Here is a 12,669-nt window from a genome sequence, read left to right on the forward strand (position 1 = left end):
GAAACATGTCTGAGAACTGGGCTCTCTATCGCCTTTAGATCAGAATCTCTCATTAAAAACAAGCCTCCTCCTCCAACCCTTTTCCTAAATAAGGGCTGTCTCTCCAGCCAGACTACTTTAGCTTTTTGGCGTAATAAAGGAAGCCCCCAGAGGATCCGAGGATGTTGTCAGAAGTGGGGGAGGTGAAAGAAATGCAGGTGTGTGTATATGTGTGTGTGTGAGAGAGAGAGAGAGGGGGGGGGCAGCCGAGGGGAAGGGAGGGCTGAAATCCTTTTTGCTTCTTGGGAAACACTTCGGTTGTCCTGCCTTTAACCTGTTCAAGTCCAGAGAAAGAGAGAGAAGAGAGAAGCTTCTATTGCCGCGTTTTTAAGCTGCAAGAAAAGGCACACACACACACACACACACACACACACCGAAAGAGACAGAGGGTTGGCAGGGTTTGTTAGCAAAGTTTGCCTTCAGCAGAGAAGCTGTCTGTGGAGCTGTCGGGAGAGCCCAGGAGGAAAGCGAAGGGCGGGCTGGGCTCCAGCAAGGCTTTTCCTTCCCCTCAGACTGCAGTGCGAGCTGGAAAGGGAATTGCCAGCAACTCTCGGTCGCCTCGACCGCGGCGTCCGCTTCGGGCTTCTCCCAGCACGTCAAGCAGCCGCGAGGGAGGGGGGGATTACTCGGGCAGGCTGGAAGGAGGAGGGGTGCGCCGGGTGACTTCCCGCGCGGGGGGTCATCTTAAGTCACCTCCGCCGTCTCAAGAGCGGTCAGTATTCTCTCTCTCTCTCTCTCTCTCTCTCTCTCTCTCTCTCTCTCTCTCTCTCTCTCTCTCTGCGAAGGCTGCAGTTAGACGGCGTCGGTGGCGCGCGCGCGCGCGTGTAGAAAGGGGGGAGAGGGAAGAGGGAGGGGGCGCGCGGGGCTCGGGTAGTGAGAGAAACTGGGTTGTGGGGGGGGTGAGCCGGAGGAGAGATTCGTGTATGCCGAGGGGGGAGGCGGTGTGGGCCTTATCTAGGTGAGGCGATAAAGGTGTTGCTGGCTGGGCATTGGGTGTTGGGAGGCTGTCGGCGTGGGGGGGGGGGACGACAGCTGTGGTACGCGTTTCAGCTGCTGCGGGAGACAGAATTGTGCGGGGGAGAGAGAGAGAGAGAGAGAGAGAGAGGGAGGGAGGGAGGGAGGGGGCGAGGGAATGGTACCCGAGAGAGGCGGCGGAAGAGTTGTGGTTGTCTGAGGGGAGGTTGGGCTGGGTGTGCTGTGAGGAGAGGCTGCATCTGAGGGGAAACGTTTTGTGTGTGGTGGGGCGGTGGGAGGCGGGATTGTACGTGAGGGGAGGCTGCGAGGAAAGATGGGGATTCGGGAAGGCGAGTGGGTGAGTGAGGACTTCTGTTTACTGCGCGAAAAGCCAACTGGTGAGGGTGCTGTGGCTGTGTGTGAGGGAGAACATGAGGGGTGAGTTGCTTTGGCTGCTCTTAGCGTGAGAGACGGTAATATTGTTTAGGAAAAGACTGAGGTGAAATTAAGGTAACTTTTGCACCCCACCCCCAAGGGAAAATTAAGATTGCCCAAGAAAGAAATACTTTTATTTTGTAGCTCTAACCAATTTGGGGGTAAGGGGGTGGGAGATGATTGCCAATATTTACATAAGCCTTATAAATAAAAAATAATAATACTGGAAAAAAGTTTATCAAAGGTTTGACATTCATGTGAAGGTGCATTCTTAGCCTTCTTAGTTTTTCAGTCTTTTGGATTAAGATTCCCTAGTTTGCTTTTAACCATCGTTTGCTTTTAATTCATTGTTTTTTTGAATGAAACATGGAAGATATTTTGAATTCAAATGTAGAAATGTCGTCTTAGATGTGTACTTTTTCTGAAGAGAAAGGACTGGCCTGCAGATGTTGACCTTTTTAGCATAGGGTCACATTCTAACAACTCATTGTACAGTACTGCAGCAGAAAACTGTTATGCTTTAAGCAAAATTAATAATGTAATTCTGAAGTTTGCAAGATATAGATTGTAGGTTAGAAGTGGTTTAATTTAGAGGCATATGTCAGAAAACTATTCAAAACAGTTCTTCACTAGATTCAGAAAGAAAGTGTAGTAGAAATTTTATATATTGTAGACATATATGTGCCAAACATTAGGAAAAGCTTCTAACAAGTGTTCTAAAACAGTTTTGCATATCAGCTGAACTGACATTTTGTTTGTTTTGGTTTGTTAAAAAGTTCAATTAATGAAGTATTCTAGATCCAGATTATTACAGTTGTCTCTCTTCAGATATACATTTTTTTCTTAGCCCAAAATTTCTTTTTCTCTATTTTTAAAGGTGCATATTATCAGGTACTGACCCAAATGAGTTAGGCATACCTGAAAGTAACTTTAGATTTGTTGCATTCAGACTGTTTTAAATTTTTTCTCAAAAGAAATAGGTCAAAATGGTAGTGCATTTGCTATATTTCCTGGCATTAATTTTTTTTAAAGTAAGAACAGGATTTTCCATGTCACCAGTCATAAAAGAGACTTCAGTTTAAAAGAAAACATCTACAGGATTGCTAGTAATAGCCTGAGTGGTATTTTATGGTTCCCATCTATTACATTAAATACAGCATTGCACATGATACACATTCTGCCCCTCCAGAGATTTAGGGGCCTTTGGGTACAATGTAGACAGCATATAGTGTGTATCTTCAATCTTGCCTGACTACTGCAAGGCTGGTAAACAGAAGATCTCAAAATTATTGTTATAATCTATAAAGGGGGAGGGGGAAGGAAGGAATATAAGTCAAAGGTAGTTAAGGAGTCCGTCTACAATTTAGGAAAGAAATGAATACACTATGAAGGAATCTTGAATGAGACAGGGAAAATCAGCACTATGCTACTGATGTTATTCTGCTGCAGTAATGTGGTCTCTAAGGGAACCTGTGCTGTATGCATATACTACCCAGCTAGGCTATTCTGTAGCCCACTGCCTGCCTTGCTGCTGCTGGTGCTTTCAAATGGAGGCTACTGCTGATGTAGCAAGCAGAATGCTGCACTCATGTACCTCTTTCCCCATCATTTGGTAGTGTCAACTTGCTTTTATTCTTGCTTTCAACTTCAGGTCCATTGTTCCTGTCTGAAAACATTTTGACCTTTGTCTTTGTGGCAAAATAATTAGTATACCGATAAGAAGCAATTCCCATCTCATACCTTGGAAATGCACTAAGAGAAGAGGTGCATTTGAAAAAGTTGACTGGTTGAATGGTGAACAAATGGTGGGCATTTGGAAGCATTGCAAGGATTTTTGCTGTTTATCGTGAAGCAGATTTCTCACTTTTCTGGTGAATCCTTTAAGATGGAAAGCAGGCTGGCTGATGCTGAAATGATTGTTTGATTGTCTGGCCTACTTGAAAGTACAGAGTTGGACTGTGTGCATACACAAATCATTTGGACTACTTTGTTTTGCAATTCTTCAGCTTTCCAACTGATAGTCCATTCAGGTAAGCATATACCTTTTTCCCTTCACTGTTCTTGACCTGATCTTTCTGTTTAGAAAGTGTAAGAAACTTAAATTGTTTAACATGAGACAAAATAATCTAGACATTTTTACTTTTTTTGAAGACATTTTACTTGGCTTTCTTCAGATACATGCAGTCTGAAATGTTGAGAGATTCAGATTCTTTTCCTAGGTCAAACAAAGAGTTCAGTACACTCTTTTCTGATATATACAGTAGCAATTATAGAACATTTGGTTAACATTTTTCTTAAAATCTAATGTTATTTTACTGAGAAAACTTAGAAGGTAGAATTTTGAGGGCATACTTCATGTATGTACATATTTAATATACAAATGAAATTGTACTTTTAATAGTGACTTAGATATTTTAACAAGTCACTGATATAAGTGCCTGCAAAAGGCGAAGTATTGTTTTTATATTGCTGAAAGATACTCTCTATAGAAAAAGAAGAACAGCAGTACAAAATGAAAGCCATTTAAATCTAGGCACCAAAATCTATTCTTTCAGTCCCTCCAAAGCCTTTCTCTAGCAACCTGAATATAGTGAAGCCTTCTAGTAAGTAATTGACTTACTTGTTTATTATATAATTCTGTAATGATATTTTAATTTTTATCAGAATATGTCTTTTTTAATCTTGTAATCTAGGAATAGTTTTACCCTATCATAATGCTTCTAATCTTAAAATAGAACTCTTTAATTTGACTAATTTGTTTTTTTAAAGCAAACAAATTATATTGTGAAGTTGGAATTTAAGTGTAGATTATAATTTAATTGTATTTTCTTAATTCCTTGTACATTACAAGTTTTGTATTGATATATTTTGCCTTAATATTTAATAAAATTATTTCTTACCTATTTTTCAGGGTAGATATGTTTATCAAGGTTGCACAATTTTTGACTTTTTAAATTTATGTAACAGAATATCTATGAATTACAAACATAAGAATTAAACATGCACACAAATAAAATACATAACCTAGGTAAAGAATTTTTGAAGGAAGCAGTTAACCCTGATTATCATAGCTTACTTTTGCTCACTTGTAAGTTTGAATGCTGGACCTGAACTTGGTTGTTTTGATGTAGTTAAATTACCTTATGCTTATGGCTATGTCTTATTATATATTTATAATGAGTTTACTGTGTTTATAATGGAAAACAAAGATGACTGAAGAAAAACAAAGAAAAAGTACAATTGTGACAGAAGCCATTTGTTTCCACTGGGGGAAAAAGTGAGGAGTGTTATCAAGCTCACACAAAGAAAAAGAATAAGTAATTTGAAATAAAAACAGAATTAATTTTCCTACCCTGCAAAAGCAGTACTTCATGCTCATCTTAATTTTGTAGTTTGAATAGTGAAAGGAGATGTTTATTCAGTGTTAGTATTAAGCTGAGACAGAATGCAAGGCAGTTTGCTTCTTGCCAGCTACAGCACTTCCTTTGTGTTTGAATTTACTGCTCAAGTATACTCCCTGTATTCTGCAGAAAGAACCAGATTGTCCACTGAAGTTATTTACGCTGAAACTTCACAGTTTTATGGTAAATTGTTCATCCCTTTTATGAAATTTACCATTCTTATACTTTTACCTAAAACAGCATGTAATTAAATAGCTATTTTGTTCTGTTTAATAGATGCTACTTTTTTCTTTTCCTGATTATTATATATATATTAATGAATATAAAAATGAGCCATGTATATTAAAAACCCTACACCTTCAGAGCAGGGTAATTTACTGAATGTTATTAATGATCAATTTTATATTTTTGAAATTATTTAAACAGTTACATGCTTATTAATTTCTTGACCCAATTATAGTGCAAAATATAGTTACTTTATCAGGGATCTTATTTTTTTTTATGATATTTAATAACTGATCTCAATTCCCAAAATAGCATATGAATCAGGAAAAATAACTTTCAGTGCTGTCAAGTGACTCTTGTGATTATACTTTATCAGAACTTAACATTTTACTGTTACTTGCTTATTCCTTCCAGAAAAGACCTAGAAGTGATATGAAATACCTACAAACAAAAGAGCAGCTATGTTAATCACCTATTAATTGGGGTTGAGTCTACATTTTGCAAATTCTCCTTTAAGTTTACTATTGTCCAAGAAATCTCAAGTAATTTATTGCATATTGATAAATGTCATTTCTACCCATTCATGTTTCAGTCCAATTCCAATCTGAAGTATTGATCCAATACCTATCAGAAGTAGACGCTTAGAGAATGATAAATTATATAAGAACAGAGAAGTATTAAATATCATAGGAAAGATAAGATAATATGCCATTATTTTTAATTTTGCTGGCTATGGTGTATATATCAAAGTTTAATATTGTTCCTTGGAAAAGGTTGCAAACATACATTTGCCACAAACCATGGTAGCCAGCTTGGCTGTGAAATAATCAAGGCTGCAGGGCACCCCATGGAGAGCCATCAAATCAAGTCTACTATGGAACAGTCTGGTAAATTGTGAACATACAGAAATCAATGTTACATTTAACAGTAGGCCCTTTGGTTCCTGAAACTCCCACGAGTCTGGGCCATTGGCAATGAGTGTGGGGAATTGTTTCAGACACCCGTTTTATTCAGGAATAAATTTAATACATCTTGAAGGTTAGGAATAAGCAAACTGATTATAGCTCAGTACCAAACAAGCTCATAAAGTAGCTGTAAGATTGTACATTTTAAAGCTATTCAGCATTTGAAAGCTTGGCTCCTTCATACTTTGTGTCAGCAGGACATACCTCATGCCAGCATGGGTCTCTTGAATTGGGAAGCTGATTAGAAAGGGGCAATAATCCAACTCTTTGGGAGTTTTGAGTAGTGTTGCTTGTTGCTTTTGGCATATGAGGGCCATGGAAGCCAAATGAAGTGCTATTTTTCAAATTACTTCTGTGATAGGTTTTGAGCTAGAGAGCTATTTTATTCTGAAAACAGTATAATTAAATAAAACCTTCTTTGTTCTCTATCTAGCTGTTGTTACAAAACTAAAATGTTATTAAACTGATTCATAGAGATATGCAGCTTCAGTATTTTTCTAAAGTTTGTTACTCTATGTTTTCAAATGCATAACACTACCTCTCTTTCAAGCTTTATTACTATTTTCGGTATAGAAATTCAAGAGGCATCAAATAAACAGGTTGTTGGAAGGTTAGATTAAATCTGAGATATCTGACACAAGAAAGTATATGAAAGGTATCTCACGTGGTATGCTAACTAGTATATTTTGAGAATAGTTGCAAAAGAGACAACTGGAATATAGAGACTAAGTGTCAACTTTTGTTCCCAAGAGAAATTTTGTCCTCTATCATCTCTGGTTACAACTAAAACATACTATGAAGGAATAAAATCCTATCCCTGGCTTTACTCTTCTTTCCCCTAACATGCTGCAAATAAGTATCTTGTTACAGTACATTCTTGTCAGTTCTCAAACATTTTATTTCAATTAAAGTGAACCCAATATAACACGATAGTAAATATAAGAACTGTTGTTTGAGAAAATTATGTAGGACTATATTTTCTTTGAATCCAGCTCAACTCTAACGCTGGTTGGGATTCTTTATGTTTTGTTTATCTTTTTTTTTTAATCCTGCTAGAATATACATAATGATTCTGCCATGTGTGATGGATCACAGCTGAAGATTCTGCTATAGGCTGTGCTTGGGAGGGGTAGCTCATCTAATATAAAAAGGAGAAAAGATAAACCAAAGAGATGCAGATTCAGTCATTTCGGGGAAGAAACCTGGATGTCAATACTTCCAAAACAATGTCTGTGGCATTATGAACTGAGGTTCTGGTATTGCTTTTATAATATACAGCTGCGAAAAGCCTCACTTAAAATTTAGATAAACAGAAAGGGAAACCTGGCTTATCCTGACTCATATGTGCTTTTTGTCTCTGACATAAATAACATTGGTGCTATGCAGATAAATAAGTGGGTCAGTAAAATCTTTCATATTATAGCCAATTGAAAAGATGAGTGAGCATTTGCAAGTATATATGACAGCCTGTTGTATGCTTTTATCATGTGAAAATGGTTTCACAAGCAATTATACCATGGTTTAAAATCAGTGCACATTCTTTCATACTGCTGGTCATATTTTAGAAGTGTTGTAGGCCAAGTCTTACATGAATGTTTTTTAAATAACCTTCAGAAAACATAATTCTTAAATGATAGTGGGAGCAGAAGCTGATCTGTGAAAGTTAAGCCCACATGAAAACAATGAAGGGGCCCAATGATTGGAAACAACAAAAGAAAAACCACTTTAGCTTTAATATAAACAAAGTTATTTATTTAGTGATTTAATTTCACCTAAGGACAGCTATCTTTTAAGTAGCAAGTGTCATCAAGTAATTATGCTCGGTGGTGTGATTGTATTAAAAAAGCAATGATTTACATCTCATAAGATTTCCTAATTTTATATTTCAACAATATCACTTCTGAGATGTCAGCAGATCTCATTTGAGAATATTTCAATATTGTAAATTTAGATTATCCTATAGATTTTCAGTAAAAGCCTATACGATCCATACATATAGGGTAGGTATGGTTTGCTGTGTCTGAATTGAAGCCTTTGACTATTAGTGTTATTGCTCTGGCTATAATTTTAAAGAATTAGTAACTCTGAGGGCTAGGAAATATTTATTTCAAATCCATACCCAACCATAAACACTTGGGGAATGGATTCAGGCTTTATCTTTTTTCCTACTGCGGGCAGAAGTCTTTGAAATTGGTGTTGAAATTCTTCATTCCGAAATAACAGAGTTGGAAGGGACCTTGGAGGTCTTCTGGTCCAACCCACTGCTCAAGTAGGAGATCTTATACCATTCCAGACAAGTGGCTGTCCAGTTTCTTCTTAAAAGCCTCCAATAATGGAGCACTCACAACTTCTGAAGGCAAGCCATCCCATTGTTCTCAAGGTTAGAAAATTTCTCCTTAGTTCTAGATTGCTTCTCTCCTTGATTAGTTTCCATCCATTGTTTCTTGTCTTGCCTTCTGGTGCTATTCTGGAAAATAGGTTGACCCTCTTTTTTTTGTATTGGAGCTCTTAACATGTCACACATAGTGACATGTTCTTCTTTTCACTAGACTAGGTATACCCAAATCCTGCAACCATTCTTCATATGTTTTAGTCTCCAGTCCCTAATTCTCTTTTTGTTGATCTATTTTAATTAGCATTTAACAACATTGGTATTTAATTAGCAATAAGGTTTAATTCTTTGAGCAGAAAATATAATATAATGCAGAGGTGGGAGACTTCAGCACTGCAGGAACCATTTTACTAAGTCCAAGAGATCAAGGCAAAGCCAAATACAAAGAAATATGTCAAGTAGACAACTGCTGAGAATGAAGGAACAGTACACTATACTTTTGAATACATGGTTGGTGCATAACTCAATACTGATACGAGAATAAGTTCACAAATGCTTCAGGCAAAAAACTTCTGGTGTCCTAAGTGAATTATTTCTTTATAAAAAAGCTTCTAACTTGGTAATGTTAGATAATGAAAGATTGGAAATTTACTGATCAACTGAGAATCTGCACTTTACTCTGTTTATTTTTGACTTAATTGGAACAATAATTACCTTGATCACAAATACAGTATTTATGTACTAGATATGTAGCTTTTAAATACCCTTTAAACTTGCTTATGATTAAAATGAATCCAAAAAACTAATTTATTGCCATTTGGAAATATTCTGATAAACCATCTATGCTTCTGACAAGTTTCAAAACAGCATTTCCCCATAGGATACCTACACACTTGCAGCAGGCCAAGAAATGCTCTCATTTTTTCCCCTCCAGGGGCAAGTTATTTTGCCTGTTTACAAATTAGAAAGAATCACTAATGATCAAAACAGTCGTAGACTGAAAAGACAGTCAATAATATTAACCTTTTAATCCTAGCAAATAAAATAGGTTTAGATAGAGATAAGTTTTTTTAATATGATAATTTAAAAAAAAAAAAAACCTTGGCAGTGCTCTGGATCGAAACTGCTCTTCATTAGTTATCTGGATTTTTTTTTTTTTTTGCTAGCAGATTTGTCAATAATTTTTTTGTCATAATCATCTTCTGCCTCTGAATTGTGGACAGTATGTTAACTGATTATGCAGATTGAGATTACTAGATTTCAGAGCTACATTTTAAAATGAACTGTTTTTTATTTGTCTAGCTTTCCCCAAATGTCCAAAATAGGTTATGGAAGATTAACATCTGTACTGGTAAAAACAAAATTCTGCAGTCCAGCCTACAACTAGACCATATGGATTAAAAACTGTTCATGGAGAGAGTGTGGTCCACCAGATGATGCTGATTTTACTATCATTTTTCACAGTACTGGATGGATTGTTGGAAAATATAGTTCAGCATTATTTGGAGGACTAGAGACTTCTTATACCAGCTTTAAAATTTGTAGAGCCGAACAGGGAAGTTTGGGAGACAGGGAAATTCTATTGAGAACATATTCTCCCATACCTTTCCTACCGAAATCATTGAATTAATCTAAAAAGTTACAGACAAGGAAATTATGCACTATGGCTGTTGGTAAGTTTCTGTGCAATTTAATATAGGTAGTCCTTGACTTACGACCACAATTGACCCCAAAATTTCTGTTGTTAAGTGAGACATTTGTTTAGTGAGCTTTGCCCCATTTTACAACCATTCTTGCCACAGTTGTTAAGTGAACCCCTGCAGTCATAAGTCCCTTTTCAGCATTATTGTAACTTTGAATGGTCACTAAATGAACTGTTGTAAGTTGAGGACTACCTATATTTTAGTATTAACTACCATACTACATTTTTTCTTAAATAATATCTGCCTCTCAGAGCATTCATGATTGTATTCACTCATGCTAAGCCATCCTATGATTATGGTTTGTGTATGAATTATATCAAGCCAGTTGAGGCTAGGTAATGGGCAGTACGGAGAAAGTGGAACTGCTTAATTAGTTTGATCTTCCTTTATACAAAAGGGAAAAAGAGTACAACCTATCAAAAGCAACACCATAGGGGACAGAATAGGAATGCAAGTCAAAATAGGCAAGAAATCGTAAGACAACAGCTATTTACTCTAGAAGAGTTCGAATCACATGAGCCAGATGGATTACATCCCAGAGTTCTGAAGGAGCTGCCAGATGTGTTCTCAGAACCACTGAATAATAGCTTTCAAAGACTTTGGAGTACCAGAGAACTACCAGAAGACTTGAAAAGAGTTGATGTGATTCTCATCTTAAAAAAAAAAAAAAATGAATCCAGGAAACTACAGACGAGTCATCCTCACATATTCCCATACTTGGGAAGATCCTGGAAAAGACAATCAAGCAGCTGATCTAGAAATCAGGAAAGTTATTACTAGAAACCAACATGGGTTTGTCCAAATAGATCATGTCATACAAACCTTATTGTATTCTTTGGCAAAGTGACTAAATTAGTGGATTGGTAATATGTTGTGGAAATTGTATACTTGAACTTTAGTAAGCCATTTGACAAAGTGGACCATAGCCTATTTCTTGGCAAAATAGAAAAATGTGGGATAGACAATATCATTTTGATGTAAGCTGCCCAGAGTTGCCTTGCAGCGACATGGGTGGCAAACAAATTTAATAAAAATAAAAAAATCACCACCCGACAGATTTGTAACTAGTGGACCAACCACTCAATGTATAGGCCCAGTATTCTTCAACATCTTCATAAACAATTTAGATGAGGGGATAGAAGGGGAACTCATCAAATTCACAGATGACATCAATCTGGTGGGAATAGCCAACCCTTTAGAAAATAGGCTTAAAATTTAGAAGAATCTTGACAGATTTGAACACTAGGTCCTATCCAACAAAATGCAATTCAGTGGTAAGAAAAGTAAGATTTTATAATGAGGTAAGAAAAACCAAATACTCAGGTGTAGAATAGGTGGTACCTTGCTCAACAATAGTAACAGAGGGATCTAGGAGTCCTAATGGACAACCACTTAAGTATGAACCAGCAGTATGCTACAGCTGCCAAAAAAGCCAGTCAATCTTAAAATGCATCAACAGAGGGATGCTATCAAGTTCACATAAAGTGTTAGTACTACTTCATACTGCATTGATAGGACCACTTGGAATACTGTATCCACTTTTAATCGCCATGATACAAAAAAATATGTTGAGACTCTACAAAGAGTGCAGAGAAGAGCAACAAAGATTATTAGGGGATGAGCATTTACAGAAACTGGGTATATGTAGTCTAACCAAGACAAGGATTAGGGGTGATTTGACAGCAGTCTTCCAACATTTAAGGAGCTGCCACAGAGAGAAGGGGGTCGACCAATTCTCCAAAGCATCAGAGTGCATGGAATGTATAGGGTCTCTTGCTTGAGCAGGAGGTTGGATCAGAAGACCTCCAACGTCCCTTCCAAGTTATACTATTACTGGTTTGTAAACCATGGTTTAAGGCAGTGGTGGTTTGCCCCGGTTCGGGCGAACTGGTAGCAGTGTTGGTGGGAGGCTCCGCCCACCTGCCCGGACTTCATCAAATACAATCTGTGCATGCGCAGAAGTGGTGCACACATGAGCGAACTGGTAGCAAAGGTAAGTGAAACTCACCCCTGGTTTAAGGCCTAGCAGTTTGGATGGACCTAGTTATTCCAGTTTATTCCTTGAATTTTGGCTAATCAAATTTTGTTTTAGTGCATAGCCCAGCCATTGTGAGACTATCCAAATATGACCTTGCTATTGCTGGATCTAAAACTGAAGATTGTTTAAATATATATCATTTCACCAATAGCCTCCCACCGACCAGTCTGTTCCCACAGAGAGAGTCTCCTCAGGGTGCCATCAGCCAAGTTATGTCGGCTGGCGACACCCAGGGGGAGGGCCTTCTCTGTGGGAGCCCCAGCCCTGTGGAATGAACTGCCCCCGGAAATACGTAAGATCTCCGACCTCCGGGTGTTTCGCTGCGCACTGAAGACCCTGTTGTTCCGCCAGGCAGGGCTATCAACATAATTTTAAATTGGGGTATTTTAAATTTTTGGGGTTTTAAATCGGCCAAATCTATTTAATTATTTTAATTTTTAATTATTGTTGTGTCCTGTGTTTTTAAATTGGCTGTACACCACTTTGAGTCCTTCGGGAGAAGGGCGGTATAGAAATAAAATTATTATTATTATTATTATTATTATTATTATTATTATTATTATTATTATTATTATTA

General features: G+C 37.4%; 1 protein-coding gene across 17 annotated transcripts in view; it reads left to right on the forward strand.

Moving 5' to 3' along the window:
- Positions 1-290: 290 nt before the first annotated feature.
- MYT1L (myelin transcription factor 1 like) overlaps positions 291-12,669 on the forward strand; it is a 281,172-nt gene continuing 268,793 nt past the window's right edge. For 6 of the 17 annotated variants that reach the window (XM_034432011.3, XM_060689275.2, XM_060689273.2 and 3 more), the window contains exon 1: positions 2,155-3,458. The gene's annotated coding sequence lies outside the window, so the exon portion shown is untranslated. Of the gene's footprint in view, positions 752-936; positions 998-1,345; positions 1,432-2,146; positions 3,459-12,669 lie in introns of those variants that run through there. The other 11 variants (XM_087882428.1, XM_060689274.2, XM_034432013.3 and 8 more) reach the window with 9 other exon arrangements.

Source organism: Pantherophis guttatus, chromosome 1 (genome assembly GCF_059756535.1).
Source record: "Pantherophis guttatus breed Tessera chromosome 1, ASM5975653v1, whole genome shotgun sequence".
NCBI lineage: Eukaryota > Metazoa > Chordata > Lepidosauria > Squamata > Colubridae > Pantherophis > Pantherophis guttatus.